At 41.0% G+C, this 17,564-nt stretch overlaps 1 protein-coding gene across 3 annotated transcripts in view; it reads right to left on the reverse strand.

Moving 5' to 3' along the window:
- The window catches only part of FHIP1A (FHF complex subunit HOOK interacting protein 1A), a 308,163-nt gene that overhangs the window by 136,183 nt on the left and 154,416 nt on the right, over positions 1-17,564 (reverse strand). Inside the window, exon 1 of one of the 3 annotated variants that reach the window (XM_010813681.4) lies at positions 6,405-6,695. The exons of the other annotated variants lie outside the window; for them this stretch is intronic. The gene's annotated coding sequence lies outside the window, so the exon portion shown is untranslated. Of the gene's footprint in view, positions 1-6,404; positions 6,696-17,564 lie in introns of those variants that run through there. 3 annotated transcript variants of the gene reach the window in all.

Raw genomic sequence — 17,564 nt, forward strand, 5'->3', positions numbered from 1 at the left:
CATGAAAAACTCTCCAGGATCCATCACATATTAGGAACAAAACAGTCTCAATAAATTTAAGAAAACTGAAATCATATTAAGCATCTCTTCCGACAACAAGGCTAGAAATAAACTACAAAAAAACACTGCAAAAACCACAAACGTGTTGGCTAAACAGTATGCTACTCAACAACCAATAAATCAATGAAAAATCAAAGAAGAAATAAAAAAAATATCTAGAGGCATTTCACTTCAATAAAATGAAAACATTACAATCCAAAACCTTTGGGATGCAGCAAAAGCAGTTCGAAGAGGGAAGTTTACAGTGATACAACTTTACCTCAGGAAACAAGAAAAATCTCAAATAAACAACCTAACCTTACACTTAACTGGACTTCATAGAAAAGAGCAAACTAATTCCAAAGTTAGTAAAGGGAAAGAAAGCATAAAGATCAGAGGCGAAATAAGTGAAATAAAGACCAACATATAAAAGATCAATGAAGCTAAAAGCTGGTTCTTTGAAAAGATAAAACAAAATTAATAAACCTTTAGCCAAACTCATGAAGAAAAAAAGGGAGAGGGCCCAAGTGAATAAAATCAGAAATGAAAAAGATGAAGCTACAGCCAACACCACAGAAATATAAAGGATCATAAGAGAATACTACCAATAACTGTAAGCCAATGAAGGAGATAACCTAGAAGACATGGACAAATTCTTCGAAACGTGCCGTCTCCTGAGACTGAACAAGAAAGAAAGGAAAATATGAACAAACTAATTTCCAGTAATGAAACTGAGTAAGTAACAACCCCCAGCAAACAAAAATCCAGGACCAGGTGGCTTCACAGGTGAATTCTACTAAACATTCAGAGAAGAGAGAACACATATGCTTTTGAAACTCTTCCAAAATTTTGCAGAGGAACACTTTCAAACTTTTTCTATGAGATAACACCCTCACTTCAAAAACAGACAAGGATATCATACACACACAAATTATAGGTTAATATCACTGATGAACACAGGTGCAAAAACCCTCAGCAAAATATCCTCGAACTGAGTTCAACAATTCATTAAGGGGATCATAACAATGATTAAGTGGGATTCATCCCCGGGAGGCAATGATTTTTTCAGTACCTGCAAATCAATCAATGGGATACACCATATTAATGAAGTGAAGAATAAAAACCATATCATCATATCAGTAGATGCAGAAAAAGCTTTCAACAAAATTTAAAATCCATTTATGTTTAAAAAAAAAAACTCTCCAGAAAGTGGGCATAGAGGGAACATTCCTCAACATAAGAAAGGTCATATATGACAAACCCACAGGTAATATACCATACTCAATGGTGAAAAACTGAAAGTATTTTCTCTAAATCAGGAATAAGACAAAATTGCCCAATCTCACCAGTTTTATTTAACATAGTTTTGGCAATCTGAGCCACAGCAATCAGACAAGAAATAAAAGGAATTCAAATTGGAAAGGAAGAAGGAAAAGTGTCATTGTTTTCATATGACATGATACTACACACAGAAAATTCTAAAGATGCCACCAGAAAACCATTAGAGCTCATCTGGCAAAGCTGCAGAATACAAAATTAATATACAGATATCTGTTGCATTTATACACAAAAACAATGAAATATAAAAAGAGAAAAGTTAAGGGAACGATCTCATTTACCATTGCATCAAAAAGGATAAAATATCTAAGAATAAATCTACCTAAGGAGGTTTAAGATCAATACTCAAAAAACTATAAGGCACTGATGAAAGAAACTGACAACACTAATAGATGGAAAGGTGGGCATTCTTCTTGGATTAGAAGAATTAATATAATCATAATTAATAAATATATTAAATTTATTTAATATATTAAATTAAATTAATAATTTAAATGACCATATTACTCAAGACAATCTACAGATTCAATGCAATATCTATCAAAAATACCAGTGGCATTTTTCACAGAACTAGAACAAATAAGCTTAAATTTTTTGTGGAAACAAAAGGCCCTGAATAGCCAAAACAATCTTTAGAAAGAATAGAGCTGGAGGAATCACACTCCTTGACTTTAGACTATACCACAAAACTATAGTAATCAAAACAGTATGTGTAACAGCACAAAAGCAGAAACAGTGATCAGTGGAATAAGATAGAAAGTTCAGAAATAAACCTAGGCACTATGGTCACTTAATCTGTGATTAAGGAGGCAAGAATACATGGTGGAGAAAGGACAGTCTCTTCAATAAGTGGTGCTGGGAAAACCAGACAGCTACACACAAAAGAACAAAATTAGAACATTCTGTAACACCATATACAAAATAAACTAAAAATGGACTATAGACCTAAGTGTAAGACCAGAAACCATAAAGCTCCTAGAGGAAAACATAGGCAGAACACTCTTTGGCATAAATCACAGCAATATTATTTTGGATCTGGCTCCTAAAGCAAAGGAAATACAAGCAAAAATAAACAAACGGGGCCTAATAAAGGCTAAAAGCTTTCACAGAGCAAAGAAAACCAGCAACAAAATGAAAAGACAACCTACTGAATGAGAGAAAACATTTGCAAATGATATGAAAAGGGGTTAATATTCAAAATATATCAGCAGCTCATACAACTCTACATCAAAAAAAACAGCCCAAGAATGGAAGCAACCTGAGAGTCCATCAACAGATGAATGGACAAAGAAGATGGGTATCTATACACAATGGAATACTACTCAGCCACTAAAAAGAGTGGAGTTTTGCCATTTGCAGCAGCATGGATGGACGTGAAGGGTATTATGCTCAGTGAAGTCAGAAAGAGGAAGACTAATACTGTACTAAATATATCACTTGTATGTGGAATCACTTGCATGTGGAATCTGAAACACTAATACTGTGTTAAATATAGCACTTGTATGTGGAATCAAACTAATGAATATAACAAAAAAGAAGCACACTCACAGATACAGAGAACAAACTTGTAGTTGTCAGTGAGGAGACGGAAGGGGACAGGGGCAATATGGGGTAAAGGATTAAGAAGTACAAACTGTTACATATAAAATAAGCCACAAGGCTATATTGTACAACATAGGGAATATAGCCAGTATTTTGTAACAGCTATAAATGGGATATGTAACCTTTAAAACTGTGAATCACTATGTTGTATACCTATAACATACATAATTCAATTAAAAATTGCTTTAAAATTTTTAAAAAGGTTGCAGTTCTAAATGAACTGATATGGAAAGGCTGCCAGGATATACACAGAGCAGCAGGTATATTATGTCACCATTTGTGTAAGAGAAAAAGGCATGTGTTGCTCTAAATGCTCGCAAAGGCATAGCCCATCTCTGTGAAGACACACGAAGACCCTGAGGCGGCTTCCTCAGCGGGGGGCACTGGGGGCTGGGGACAGAGAGGCAGGGAGACCTGCTCTTCACCGTGCACCCTTCTTTACTTTTGGAATTTGGTACCATGATTATGTACTACTTTTCGAAAACATATTTAATTAACAAAAGCAAAAGAACATGGAAAACGAAAAGGGAAGCACATAAGTTCAGCTTGAGTGTAGCAGTCACAGCGGACTTGAAGTCTCCGTCTCTCTGGGAAAGGGCAAGGCCTACACAGTGATTATATATAGCCTGGTGCGTATGAGTAGCAATAAAAGAGTACATTAATGTAATATGCCATTGGAATCAATTACAGTGACCACAAAATGTCTGAAAAGTTTTAACAGAAAACACACAAAGGAAGACGAACTTGATTCATAGCATGTACGTTGTTAACACCGATGGAATACATATGGATGAAAATGACATGTTAGAGAAGCATAAATAAGGTTTTCGATACTTTTTGAGAACCTCTTTCTGAGAAAAAACAAAATCAGTCAAAGTAAATATAGCTCACTATCAAGTTTTCTCTCATTCAAAAAAACCTCAGCACTGCAATTTGCTATAGCTCTACTGGAGCAGTGTCACCCCCATTCACAACAACTTTTTACAATTATTTGGCCTTTTTGTAGCATTTTTTTCTACTTGTACAAAACCTTTCAAACTATCATTTTCCTTGAAAACCAAAAATTATTATACACCTACAAGTAAGCTTCTTAAACTTCCTCTTTTTAAAGTATGGTGCTCATTGACAGCATGGCTTCCACGGGTCTCATTGGTAAATAATCCACCCGCCAATGCAGGAGATGCTGGCTCAATTCCTGGATCTGGAAGATCCCCTGGAGAAGAAAATGGCAATCCACTTCAATATTCTCACCTGGGAAATCCCATGGACAGAGGCACCTGGCAGGCTACAGTCCAGGGAATCGCAAAGAACTGGACATGACTTAGCCATTAAACAATAACAACAACTCATTGACAGCAGATCGCACTGTTCTGAAGCCTCATTTTGCCACAAGCATCACTCTGTGGAGTGCTGAGACAGAACCTGGTAAGAGACTGGTTACCCCTGAGTGGAGCACTGCTCTACCTCCGTGACGGGTACCTACTCTTTCTCCCTCTCGTGGATCGAGAGGCACACGTCTATATACGCGCGCACGTAAACGTCTAGCTCTGCACAAAGATTAAATGCTAATAATTAGTTGCTGTTTTTTCAGAGACTCCACAATAGAAAAGTCATGTGTCATTTGCAATTAACAAAGGGTAATGAAGGCTCTAATTTCTGCTTGGGGTACAGCATTTCATCTTATTGTAATGCCCTTCCAAGAAATAAAAGTAAAAACGGTAACAACTTATATTAAGCAGTTCCTCTGTCACAACGAGGGTGGCTTATAGTGACTGGATGGCTGCCAGCCCCCCGAGCAGAATGCAGAGAGGCGGTCTTCATGGGGAGGAAGGGCACTGATTCACCTATAAGCCTCCATTGGGTAGATCACAACTCTCCCATATTCTGCTTCAATTTATCTCCACTTGCCTCTAGAGTGACTGGCACAGATTGGAATGGTTTCAGGATATCCATACTTCTTTAATTAAAACTCTTCTCTGCTCAGTTAATACGTGCGTATCCATGTCTTGTGTACAGAGGGGAAAGAAAGAGAAAGCAAAAGCAAGAGAAGAGAAATTGAAGACAGTGTTTTAAATTGAGTTTTGCTTCAGATAAACTTTGCATTTGGCACTATTTCTCCCTAGAGTTGGCGCTTCCAGTAGAAACCTGGGACCAAGACAGTGGTAGACAGAGTTCCCACGTTCCCCCGAAAAGCATCCTGCATAAGAGCTAATTAGCCACTTAAAATCAAAGACACTGAGAAGAGGGTATGGAAGCAAAAGAAGAATTTGGCCACTTTTTTTGTTTTGGCAAGAATAATGCTATATATACTATTAACATATACACATAATAATTCATTCCCACTCTATGCCTGGCAGGGTTATCAAAAATTGATAAACTGATTCTGTACTACTGGAATAGAACTTATCTGTCGATTAAGCTCTAATGTCGGTATATAAAGAAAGACATACAAAGACTCAAAATTCCTCTTGAACACCCCTTTAGCAAGGCACTCATTAGAAATCAACCTACTTTCCTCATTAAGTTGGAGACATAGCTGAGCATCCAACAAGCGGGAGGCATTCGGGCTCAGGCTGTATAAACAGAAATGCGTATCCTCAGTTGGAAGAATTGCTTTCAGCACTGTGAGCCTCACACCGTGAGAGGCAGGTGGAAACTGGGAGCCAGCAAGGAACCAGCAGGTATGCACATATCCCCCTCTACAGCGCCCCAACAATAAACTCAAAAAGCACCCAAACTTTCCAAACTACTGCCCTCTCTTTCTCTTTCTGAGTTTATTTCATTTTTTTGGTCAAGGATATATACAGTGGCTGACGTTACCACTCAATACTAGAGCCTTCTTCAGAGTAACGACCCCAGAGGAGCTTCACAATTATCAACTACACAGCAAATCTGCCCTAAGTTCCAAGTAAATTATACTCCCTGCTTTCACAGAAAAAGAACCTAACAGGTAAAGCAGCCAGGAGACAACTCAAGTAAAATTAAGAACAGATTTTTTTTTCAAGTAAGTAAACATGTTTAGAGACGCGCTCTGTTTCTAAAATATTTGAAATTTACACCCACGAATATAGCAAACAAACACTGTCAATTAGCAATTTGGTAATAAACATACTCTGGAAAAAGATGCCTTAAATGTGAAGAAAAAGAGGATGAGCAAATAGGAAGCAAACAAATGTAAATATTTGCGTTTCAGGTAGACCTGGTCTTGCTAATATGAGTATTTCTCTAATAAACTGATAGAAGAATTAGTAGCACTAACTTCTGGCTCTGCCATATGAATTGTTCATGCCCAGGTTCTTTCTGTGAGAAATCTTTCTGTGAAAAGTTGAAGCTTTAAATCTGATCATATTTAGTTCTGAGGACTTATAAAGATATGCTCCTTCTTATTATTATTATTAAAATGCATTTAAAATATGTGTACTTACTGTAGCACCAGAGAATCTTTCATATGTTCATATATTGATTATTGAGAGAATAAAAAGTTGGCACAGGACTTCCCTGGTGGTCCAGTTGGTTAAGATTTTGAGCCTCCAATGCAAGGGGTGCAGGTTCGATTCCTGGTCAGGGAAGTAGGATTCCACTCACCACATGGCCAAAACAAACCAACAACAAAAACAAGAAATGCTGCCACCATCTTTTTCTATCGTGGGTTCTGAGAACTGAAGCCCTAAAGTAAGAACAAAGTAAAGCACTGCTCTAATGCTCGAGTTAAATCTTTACATGATTATGTCACAATAACATCTCCTTTGGTCTAACAGAATCAGTATTCTATGTTTGTTGCCTGCACAAAACTATAATTATTCATTGATTTGATCAAAATTACTAGCTGACTTGAGCAACTCAGTCCACCAACCAGCCCTGGGGCAATGAGTCAAAGCAAGAGTGTATCAGAGTGACTAATGTGTTTGTGAGTCAGGGTTATACTACCAACCACATCAGGGCAATGCTTGGATTCTGGGCCAAAGGCGCGGTTCACCTTGTTTAACTCCACAGACTATTTTCCTCATAATTTAATTTACTCTGTACATAGTTGAGAGTTTTTCTTCTCCTTCAATGGAAAAAAGGAAAGTGACAATAAGAGCCAGAGTGCAAAATTCAGTGAAATCAGATACTCGTTTCAAAAAAACGAAGAGGAGGCGGATTGCTCCCTTCTTGTGTGACAGGAGTAGAGTCAAGGAGAAACAAAGATGGATTCTCACCAGTGAAACCACCTGTCAGTGCTTCAGATTCCATTAAAGGCCAAATGCCTCTGAAACGTTCTTACCGTGTGTGTGTGTGTGTGTGTGTGTGTGTGTGTGTGTTTTGAAAGAACAAGGAAAGCAATACATTTAAAGGCTGGAGAAAATTTTCTTCCATTTACTCGGGTCAGTGAAACATCCATCATACAGAGACACAAACACTTCACAGAGTAAGAGATCAGAGGAGCTACACTAGTAGAAGATCAAAGAACCGGCGCCTCTGGGGGAATCAAACAAGCCACGGTCTGAGCACAGCCCCTCTGACTCCTCTCCCAAATCCCATTGATAGGACAGACGTGGGGGGACCACCACACGGAACATGCCAGCCCCCAAAATGTGATTAAAAATAAGTAACTCTCATCTGGCTCTCTCTCTGGAGAAAGAATCTTTTCAAAGCCACTAAGGAGAATAACTACATAATGAAAAAACTTTAAAAACCAAAAATGTTCAAATTATCTACCCACTAACCACAACCAAGCACATGAAATTAGCATATGCTCAGCATAACCACACACCCAACGTAAACAATAGATACACGCAGTAAACGGCTGCAAAAGTGTCAGAAGGACCTGGATGGCTCAAACAGATGCCCTCAGATCTAATTCCATCTGCTCAGGCTAAAAAAAGAGCACTCAGTCCATCCCAGTTACATGCACCGTTCAAAGAACAAGTTGTCATTAAAAATCGAAGGGTAGAATTCACAGTAGAAATATAACATGCCCAGAAGAATCTAGCAAAAACTTTCAGCATCCCCCAAACCTTTGGTTGCCAGGATCAAAAGCATTATGCTGAATGCCTACTAAGCACCTGCCTTCAACTTCTCTGATTCATATCTTTCTCCTCTGAACCTCTTCATTTCATTATATCTCCCTGTGATGATACAGTTTCTGCCTTGTGCTGTAGTTATTTCAGAACCAGACTCTGGTCTCCTTTAGGGTAGGGATGGCATCTGATGTTATTCATGGTTATTCAAGAAGCATTTATCCACTGCCCAAGATGTGCAGTGTACAGCATCTGATAAGATCCAGCCCCAAGCCTTGGGGGATGAGCAGCTTACTGTGCAGGGCCATGTTTGTGTTGGCGAGGAACATACCAGCCACCAGTAGGGCTGCAGCGTGCTCAGCTGTGTCGGACTCTGTGACCCCACAGGGCTGTCATCTGTTGGGCACCTATCTGGGCCAGCACCACATTAGACTGTCTGCGTAATTCTCACAACCACCCAATGAGGTAGTGACTGCCACACTCACTTTACAGATGAAGAAACTGATGCTTAAAGAAATTCAACAGTGGCATTAACAAGAGGCAGAGTGTGGAGGACTGGCAGGACTGGAAATACTGGATGGAAAAGAGGAGGAGTCAACTCGCAGCTGTGGTCCAGAGAGGGAACCATGGTCAGGAGGGGCTGTACCAAGGACAGGCTCCTTCACTGATATCACAGTTACACAGGAATGTATCTGAGGGTGACATGGGGAAACAGGTCACCTGAGCAAATGAGAAGTGTGTGTGTGGATTAAAAACAGGATGTGACTCCCTGCATTCCAGCCCCTGATGAAACATCTCCATTTGCTTGTTTTACCATAAGGTCCACAGAACGGTGTCGTGGAACTTGTACCAATCACAAATCCAACTTTAAGGGAGGTTAAAGCTTGGGACTAGGCAAAATGATGGCTTGAAGAAGCTGAAACCACAGGTCAGCTAGTCATGGCTGTGTGCATGCACACTAAGTCGCTTCAGTCATGTCCGACTCTATGCAACCCCATGGACTGTAGCCCGCCCGGCTCCTCTGTCCATGGGGATTCTCCAGGCAAGAATACGGGAGTGGGTTGCCGTGCCCTCCTCCAGGGGATCTTGCCGACCCAGGGATCAAGCCCAGGTCTCTCACGTCTCCTCCTCTGGCAGGTAGAGTCTTGACCACTAGCTCTACGCAATGCATCCAAGGGCCTAGAACCCTGGGGTTTCAGTCACTGGAGACTCTGTGACACGTCCCTGCTGACACAAGGTCTAGCTTATGCAAGTGAAGTCCAACTGGTTAGTAATTCCAACATATACTAGAAAGATTAACAATACTGATTATCCTGCCTGTAAAAAGAAAGAAAAGTGAAAGTGAAGTCACTCGGTCATGTCTGACTCTTTGCAACCTCATGGACTGTAGCCCACCAGGCTCCTCCATCCATGGAATTTTCTAGGCAAGAGTACTGGAATGGGTTGCCATTTCCTTCTCCAAGGGATCTTCCTGACCCAGGGATCAAACCCAGGTCTCCCGCATTGCAGGCAGACGCTTTTACCGTCTGAGCCACCAGGGAATCCCTTAAAAAGAAAAAAAAACCCCACAAAACACAAGCCATTTAAAATATCCCAATTCATCACTAGCTCTAAGAGAGGGGCTATGTTATCTACTGAAAGATGTATTATCAAGAATGCTGATTCCAAATACTTTTTGTGTTTTCTTTTTCATATGGTGTATACCGATCAATATTGCAAGGAATAGCTCATAAATTCAGTTGGATGTCTACAGTAACTTTCTGTACACAATTTAAATTAGCAAATTAAAATGTAACTGCATGTTTTTTTCTGTAACTGTTTATGAAATATAAAACCATGCAATATTTTAAATGAAAAACTCAGGTCATTAATCTTTACATGAAATTCCCCTATGGACTAGACTCTGCAATTTGGCTCCTGGTTTTATAAAATCTTCGTAGACCGTGCTCATCTTCCCCATGCAGCGTGCTCCCAGACTTTTCCTCGCATAATTATAATACAAAGCACATTCTTCTGTGAGCAGTTTAAGGATCTGTGACTTAGCCAGATTTAGAATTTAATACTAGAATAAATCACACCATAAATTAGGTAAATTGTATTTTTAAAGCGGTTCTATTTTTACAGGCTTAAGTATCAAACTTTCTTCACACACACACACACACACACACACACACACACACACACACACAGGGGAAAACTGGATTTGCTAACAGCTTACATCTCGTACAACTACCCATCTACCTTAAATCCATATTCGTCACACAGAGATTATGTGATGAGCTTTGCTCTGCCTTCCCTACCCTTTTAGTGAATTTGAACAGTTAACAGCACGGTGCTAGATGCTGTGACGTCCACCCAGTCTCTCCGGGCCTGAAAGATTTGTGCTTTCATCTGCCAGGAGCGCTGCTGGCGGTCGGCCCTCTCCAGAAATCGTTCTCTGCTGAAGCAGCCACTTTGCCCAAGGTTACGCCCTCCCCTTGAAGGCAGCCCACATTCATGCCTGGACTTAGAGAGGGTGCGACCCCTTTGCCCCCAAATCAGGACAGCTCGAGGCCTCTGCAGGGTCAGCCCAGGCCTTTGTGCAGATGGCACGGAAACCTTCCTCCTGCCATCTCCCTCTGCCGGCGCCGCCTCCTCCCCCCGCCCAGAGTGTACAGCACAGCCCAACAAACCGCTCCAAGTCAGAGCATGACCCCAGGATGACCTGCAGCGAACACCACCGCTGTCGATCAACTACAGCAAACTACCTACCTAGGGTTACTAAGTTAGTTAGTTAACTCACTCAGTCCCGTCCGACTCTTTGCGATCCCGTGGACTGTAGCCCACCAGGCTCCTCCGTCCATGGGATTCTCCAGGCAAGAATACTGGAGTGGGTTACCATTTCCTTCTCCAGGGGATCTTCCCGACCCAGGGATCAAACCCAGGTCTCCCGCATTGTAGGCAGACGCTTTTAACCTCTGAGCCACTAAGACACTTAGAAAAAAAGATTTTTATAAAATAAAAAAATTTTAAGATGTTACAAGCCTTCGAACAGAGAACGAACATCACTTTTGTAAGCCAAGCAAGCTAACAAAAAAATATTCAATTATTTAAAGCAACGCTTTCCAATATTCAGTCTTTTATGGTTCTAAATGACTCCCAAATGAATGTTGATAATTAACTCAGGGACATCCCTGGTGATCTGGTAGTTAAGACTTCACGTTCTAATGCAGCAGGGGGTATAGGTTCGATCCCTGGGTGGGGGAATTAAGATCCCACACGCCTCGCTGCCAAAAAAAACAAAACATAAAACAGAAGTAATACTGTAACAGACTCAATAAAGACTTTAAAAATGGTCCATGTCAAAAAAAAATCTTGAAAAAAAGAATTAATACAAAACTGGCTTTTACTTTACGTGCTTAGATTGTGTTGTTTAGTCCCTAAGTCGCATCTGACCCTTCAGCAACCCCATGTACTGCAGCCCACAAGGCTCTTCTGTCCATGGGATTCTCCGGCAAGAATTCTGGAGTGGGTTGCCATGCCCGCCTCCGGGGGATCTTCCCAGCCTAGGGATCGAACTTATGTCTCCTGTGTTGGCAGGTGGATTTTTTTACCACTGCACCACCAGCAAAATCAATGTATTTAGCTTGACACTACTTAATAAATTTAGGTAATTTATTATCTACAATACTATATATTTAAAATTATATAAAATATTACATAAAATTAATATATAAAAATATTACATAAAAATAAATTTGGGTAATTTTAAATACACATATACATATATATACACATACCAGCGGCCTGTAGAATAAAACAAATTAACCTAGCTACTAACTTTTTCACTTTAAAAATAAACCCTTTGCAAAGAGTTTTTGAGTTGTCTGATTACAGCAAAAGAGTAAGGGAAGAGACAGAAATACAGATTTCCCCCCTCTGCTTTAATGCAGGCTCATCTCCCTTTCAAAAACACTGTTCTTAAGCCACGTGAAAACAAGGACGTGTGTCCTAGAACTACTACCTTTTGTTTTAAAGGAACTGTGTTTCCAGGAAACTAGCTCATCCAGCAACTATCACTCTGGTATTTCCAGAGCAGTTGTCACGACGGTACACACCAAGAACACCAGGCCAGGGGTCAGAATTCCTGGTCCCAAGCCCAGTACGGGCACTGACCACAAATGTGATCTCAGTAAGGTTAAGACTACATGTTGTAGCATCGAGTGCTGAGATCCCATTAGATTTGTGACTAAAGGCCTTGGCTGGTTAGTCATGGAGTTGTTAAGTCGCTCAGTCATGTCCAGCTCTTTGCGACCCCCTGGACTGCAGTACACCGGGCTTCCTGTCCTTTACTATCTCCCAGAGTTTGCTCAAACTCATCTCCATCGAGTCGATGACGCTTTCCAACCATCTGTCACTCCCTTCTCCACCTGCCTCAATCCTTCCCAGCATCAGGGTCTTTTCCAAAGAGTCCATCAGGTGGCCAAAGTGTTGGAGTTCCAGCTTCAGAACCAGTCCTTCCAATGAATACTGAGGATTGATTTCTTTTAGGATTGACTGATTGCATCTCCTTGCTGTCTCAGGGACTCTCAAGAGTCTTCTGCAACACCACAGTTCAAAAGCATCAATTCTTCGGCGCTCAGCCTTCTTTATGGTCCAACTCTCACATTCATACATGACTACTGGAAACACCATAGCCTTGACTATATCGAACTTTGTTGGCAAAGTGATGTCTCTGCTTTTTCATACACTGTCATAGCTTTTCTTCCAAGGAGCAAGCGTCTTTTAATTTCACAGCTGCAATCACCATCTGAGTGATTCTGCAGCCCAAGAAGACAAAGTTTGTCACTTTGAAGTGATGGGATCTCATGCCATGATCCTAGTTTTTTGAATGTTGAGTTTTAAGCCAGCTTAAACCTGCCTGGTTTAAGAAGATCTGGTTGAAGGAGATTAGGAAGACCTGGGTTCAAGTCCAGCTCCCATCACTTACTAGCTATGTGATCTTGAGCAGGAGATTAAGCCTAATGCCTCATCTGTAAGACAGAGATGACCAACACCATGCCTACCTCACAGGGTTAAAGGGAGATGAGATGTGGTACCTACTGCACAGTGGCTCTCGCTGCAAACATTAATAACAGCAAGCTGTTACTATCAGCTCTTCTTCAGGCTCTGCTTGTCCAGAACCCAAGAGCTTTAGGAAAAAGCACTGCTTCAGGCATTTGAAAATAATGAATATTAAAACTCTCTAAGGTGTCAATTCATTGCTTTTATCAGATTTACAGCCTAGATTTCCAAAGAAGATTTTGTTGGGAGGGGAAAAAAAGTGTCTAAGAAAGTTCAGAGAACACTGACTAGATGACCTTGAACTCTACCTTTTCTTTCTGTGAGTCCACACCCTGCTCCAGCGGGCGGCTTTTCTCTGAGAGCTACTTTCACAGGACAGTAAAGAAGAGCATCCTGTTTCAGAAGCCCTTCTTCCCAATACATCTGCAGGCAGTTCTGCCACTTCTCACACCACGTAGGGTGCAATCGGCGGCCAGCAGTCGCTCATGACAACCCCCAGGGGACAAGACACAGCCAGTCTATGGCACCATGCCACAAAGCAGCTCTCAATTATTTCCTCCTGGTTTTTGAGTCGAAATAGTCCACTCTAATCAGAACTGCCAACCTAGTGAAAGAATCGCCATGCAGTTTTCAAACTAAAGGAACAACTGGCGAGGCACAGAGCAGCTGGAGCTGCCAGAGCTGATGAAGAGGGGACCAAAAAGAATATTTTTGTGACTGTAAGCCAAGCCTTGGAATCCACTCCCCCAGGCCGGTGAAATCTGGCCACAACTTAAGCTTTAAACAATGCTTCAGTTTTAAAATATTGGGTTGGCCAAAAAGTTTGTTTGGGTTTTTCCATAACATCTTACCGAAGAAACCCAAATGAACTTTTCGATTAACCCAGTAATAGCGAACGGTTTTCGTTTCTGAGATAAAGACTGTCGTTAGACCTGAATACTTCCACGGCCCGCCTTCAACACAGTGTCTGTGCAGCCCCACTTCCCCTCACACCTCCAGATCTGTTCATAGTAGGCACTGTCTTCAGATTTCTTCTCACTCCTCAGGTCTCGACTTACATGGCTCCACTACCAGGAAGTCTTCCCAGGAAGACTTGACTTTTTGCCCACAAGACATTTATAAACTCCGTGAAAGCAAAATCTACATTTTGTTCACTGCTTTATCCCCAGTGCCTTACACAGTGCCTGTCACATAGTAGGCAATATACTATTTGCTAGAAATATTTGTTATAATATCTGTAAGAAATATTTGTTGGGTGAAATAATGAATAAGTGAATGAACAAGCAAAAGAAAGGGAAAGTGGGTTCTTGTGTCCAAGATTTAAGTCCACATTTACTAACATTTCAATGATGTTTAAAAAATTAAAATACACTCCTAAAAGATAAATGGGACAGAATCATCTTTTAAAAGTTCCTTTTCTGTGCTTCTCATCCACAAGCATATTAAATAGAATTAAGACATTCACCTTCCCCCAAAGGCTGGAGGCTTTCAAAGCAGGGTTCTTTTTTTATTGTTTTTATATGAAAATTTTAACCTATCAAGATAAATTCTTATAATATGTCGATAACGTCTTTTGTTCTTTGTTAAGGACAAGGTGATAAAGGTAGGTTGTTCTGAGACTAAGAAAGTAAGAAAACATTTTGCCTTGATAATTTCAGTCAATACAATCAGCAATAAAGGTGAGATAAGTATTTAACGTGTTTCCAGCCTTGAATTTTGTAACCTTTTTACAGCTTCATTATCACAATTTAAAAAAAAAAAAAAAAAGAAGTGAACTGCAAAAATTCATTGCATTTACTTTTCATCCCACAGCATCGATATACAGAGAGTAATCCACGCTACCCAGATCCTCCTGGGGAACCAAGTGCTCTTACAAGAAATGCAAAAAGATTGAGGGCAAGAGAGACTTCAATGCTTCCAAACCTACAGAATGAAACTGCATTAAGATGAAGGCTCCCAGGACCAGTTTCCAAGGCAAGGGCCAGTCTGGCTGAGCCAGCTTCCGTGGGTCGGCTGCACACCCAGCTTTTCTCAACACCATGGAAGAAGATGAGAAGGGCCACACAGCCAGACACTGCAGTCACCATCAGAGTCCATAACCCCTAAGGAAAGCTGTTTCCAAGCACCAAGCACTCTAAATAACCTCACAGATTCTGAGGCCTCTGTCTGTCACAGTCAGGCCACATTTCTGGTCCCTATCTTCTTTACACCCTTTCCGTTTTATCTGAGTTAAACATTAGCACCTGAGAAGCTCTAAGTGGGGGAAAGAAAAGTGAAAGTGTTAGTCACTCAGTCGTGTCCGACTCTCTGCGACCCCGTGGACTGTAACCTGCCAGGCTCCTCTGTCCATGGAATTCTTCAGGCAAGAGTACTGGAGTAGATTGCCATTTCCTTCTCAGGGGATCTTCCCAACCCAGGGATTGAACCTGGGTCTCCTACACTGCAGACAGATTCTTTACCATCTGAGCCACCAGGGAAGTGCATTCTAAGTGGGGAAGGAGGAATTAAATGGTGACAAAGCTGGAGTGTCTGATGAGGTTAATCAGAATCCTTTACCTCAGTCCCAGAGGGGCAAGCATTGATTTCCTTGTTCCATGGTCACACACAGTACTCTCACATCTGGTCAGGCAAGTCAGGGAAGCCAGATGGCAAGATGTAAGATAAATAATCGAGATAAATGAAAAACAGTGTGAAACGGTGAAAAATCAATGAGCTTGAAAACCAGCAAGCTAATACTCATTCTGTTCCTAACCAGTTTTAAGAACTTGGACAGGTTACTTAACCTGTGTCTTACTTTCTTTATCTTCAAAACACAGGGCTATATTAAATGGTTTGGACCGTCTCCTCCAGTTCCTAAATCCTAGAATTCTCCAGAGCCTGTCACATCTCTCCTGAAAAGCCGACCCAGTCAGTATCCACGGAACACCAAGTGCTTGTTACTAAAAGTGCTTTGTGTTCAGTGAAACCTGAATCATAACCCTCACCCTAATCAGTATCGCATCAGCAATGACGAGTCAAAACATCATTGGTCAATAAGAACAGTGAACAAGTGGTCAACAAGGACTGTGAAACGCCTGGAGTTTTAATAAAACTGTTTTATTACAGTGGAGGCAATAAACTGGTGCAATCTCTGAAAGGCAATTTTGCATACAGACCAGAAATCTTTTTTAAAGCCATGACCTACGACCCATCTAATACTAGAAATGCTTATTAGTCACTGAAAAACAGAGAGTAAACAATATGTCCACCACAGACAAAAACTAACTACACAATTAAGCTGTTTGCACTCTGGTGACTTAGAATAATATTTAATGATACAGGCAAATGGTCACACTATAATGTTAAGCAAGAAAAGCAGGGCATAAAATTATATATATGACACGGCTATTATAATATATAATGTGTATGTATGTCCTACATTGTCATGTGTATAATACTTATAAATAACACTAGGAGGACAGATAACACGTGACTAGCAGTTATCTCCACGTTTATTTTCTTCTTCGATGCTTCCGTATTCGAGATTCCCCATTTTAACATGTAGTAACTTTGCAGTCAAAGGAATTTCTAGAATATATACTGAAAAATAAAACAATGAGGACGTAAGCAATTACGATCTTATTCTGCTGAATACATGCATTAGGGATTCAGCAGAGAGGCATCACGATAGGCGGCAAGGCTGAAGAGATTCCTGGAGGGGACTCCCAAGGAGAATTTAAATTTACAGAATAGTGCTTAATAGCACTGATTCTAGAGCTGCTTTTCTCGAGTTCAAACCCTAGCCAACTGTGTGAGTTTAGGAGACTCACTCCAAACTCTCAGCCTCAGTTTTCTCACCTATAAGATGGGCCTGGTACCAGTCCTTTCCTCACAGACGTCTAGGGAGGAGTAAACAAATTCATGTGAGCAAGTGCTCTAGGACGGTGCCTGACACATAGCAAGCACGACACAAGAAACAGCATAATTATTGGAAGGGCATTTTAGACTACGTGAGCATAATATGCTAATGGTTCACCCTTGATCTTTTCTTCCTTTTTTGTATTTTGGCCACACTTCGTGGCATGTGGGATCTTGGTTCCTTGACGAAGGATCCAATACAGGGTCTCCCTCTCCTTTGGAAGCTCAAAGTCCTAAGCACTGAAGCACCACAGAAGTCCCAATAGTTCACCCTTTTGCTGAATCCTTAATACATATCACACACACACAAGTCACACTTCACACTTCTATGAAGAAAGGAACATCATTATGCCCAGTTTATAGATGAGAAATCTGGGGCAGAGAGGTTGATAGCCCAAGGCAAGTGGTGGAACCAGCCTCTAACCCCAGACTAATCTGACCCCAGTGCTCAGGCTCTTAACCATGGCACCTTCCTACAGGGAAAACAAGCTTACCCTGGACGGACAGATGACTACTTCCAAAAAAGCACAGGAAAGTTTTGCATCTGACTCTTGGTGACACCATGGACTGTACAGTCCATGGAATCCTCCAGGCCAGAATACTGGAGTGGGTAGCCGTTCCCTTCTCCAGCAGATCTTCCCAACC

Source organism: Bos taurus, chromosome 17, assembly GCF_002263795.3.
Source record: "Bos taurus isolate L1 Dominette 01449 registration number 42190680 breed Hereford chromosome 17, ARS-UCD2.0, whole genome shotgun sequence".
NCBI lineage: Eukaryota > Metazoa > Chordata > Mammalia > Artiodactyla > Bovidae > Bos > Bos taurus.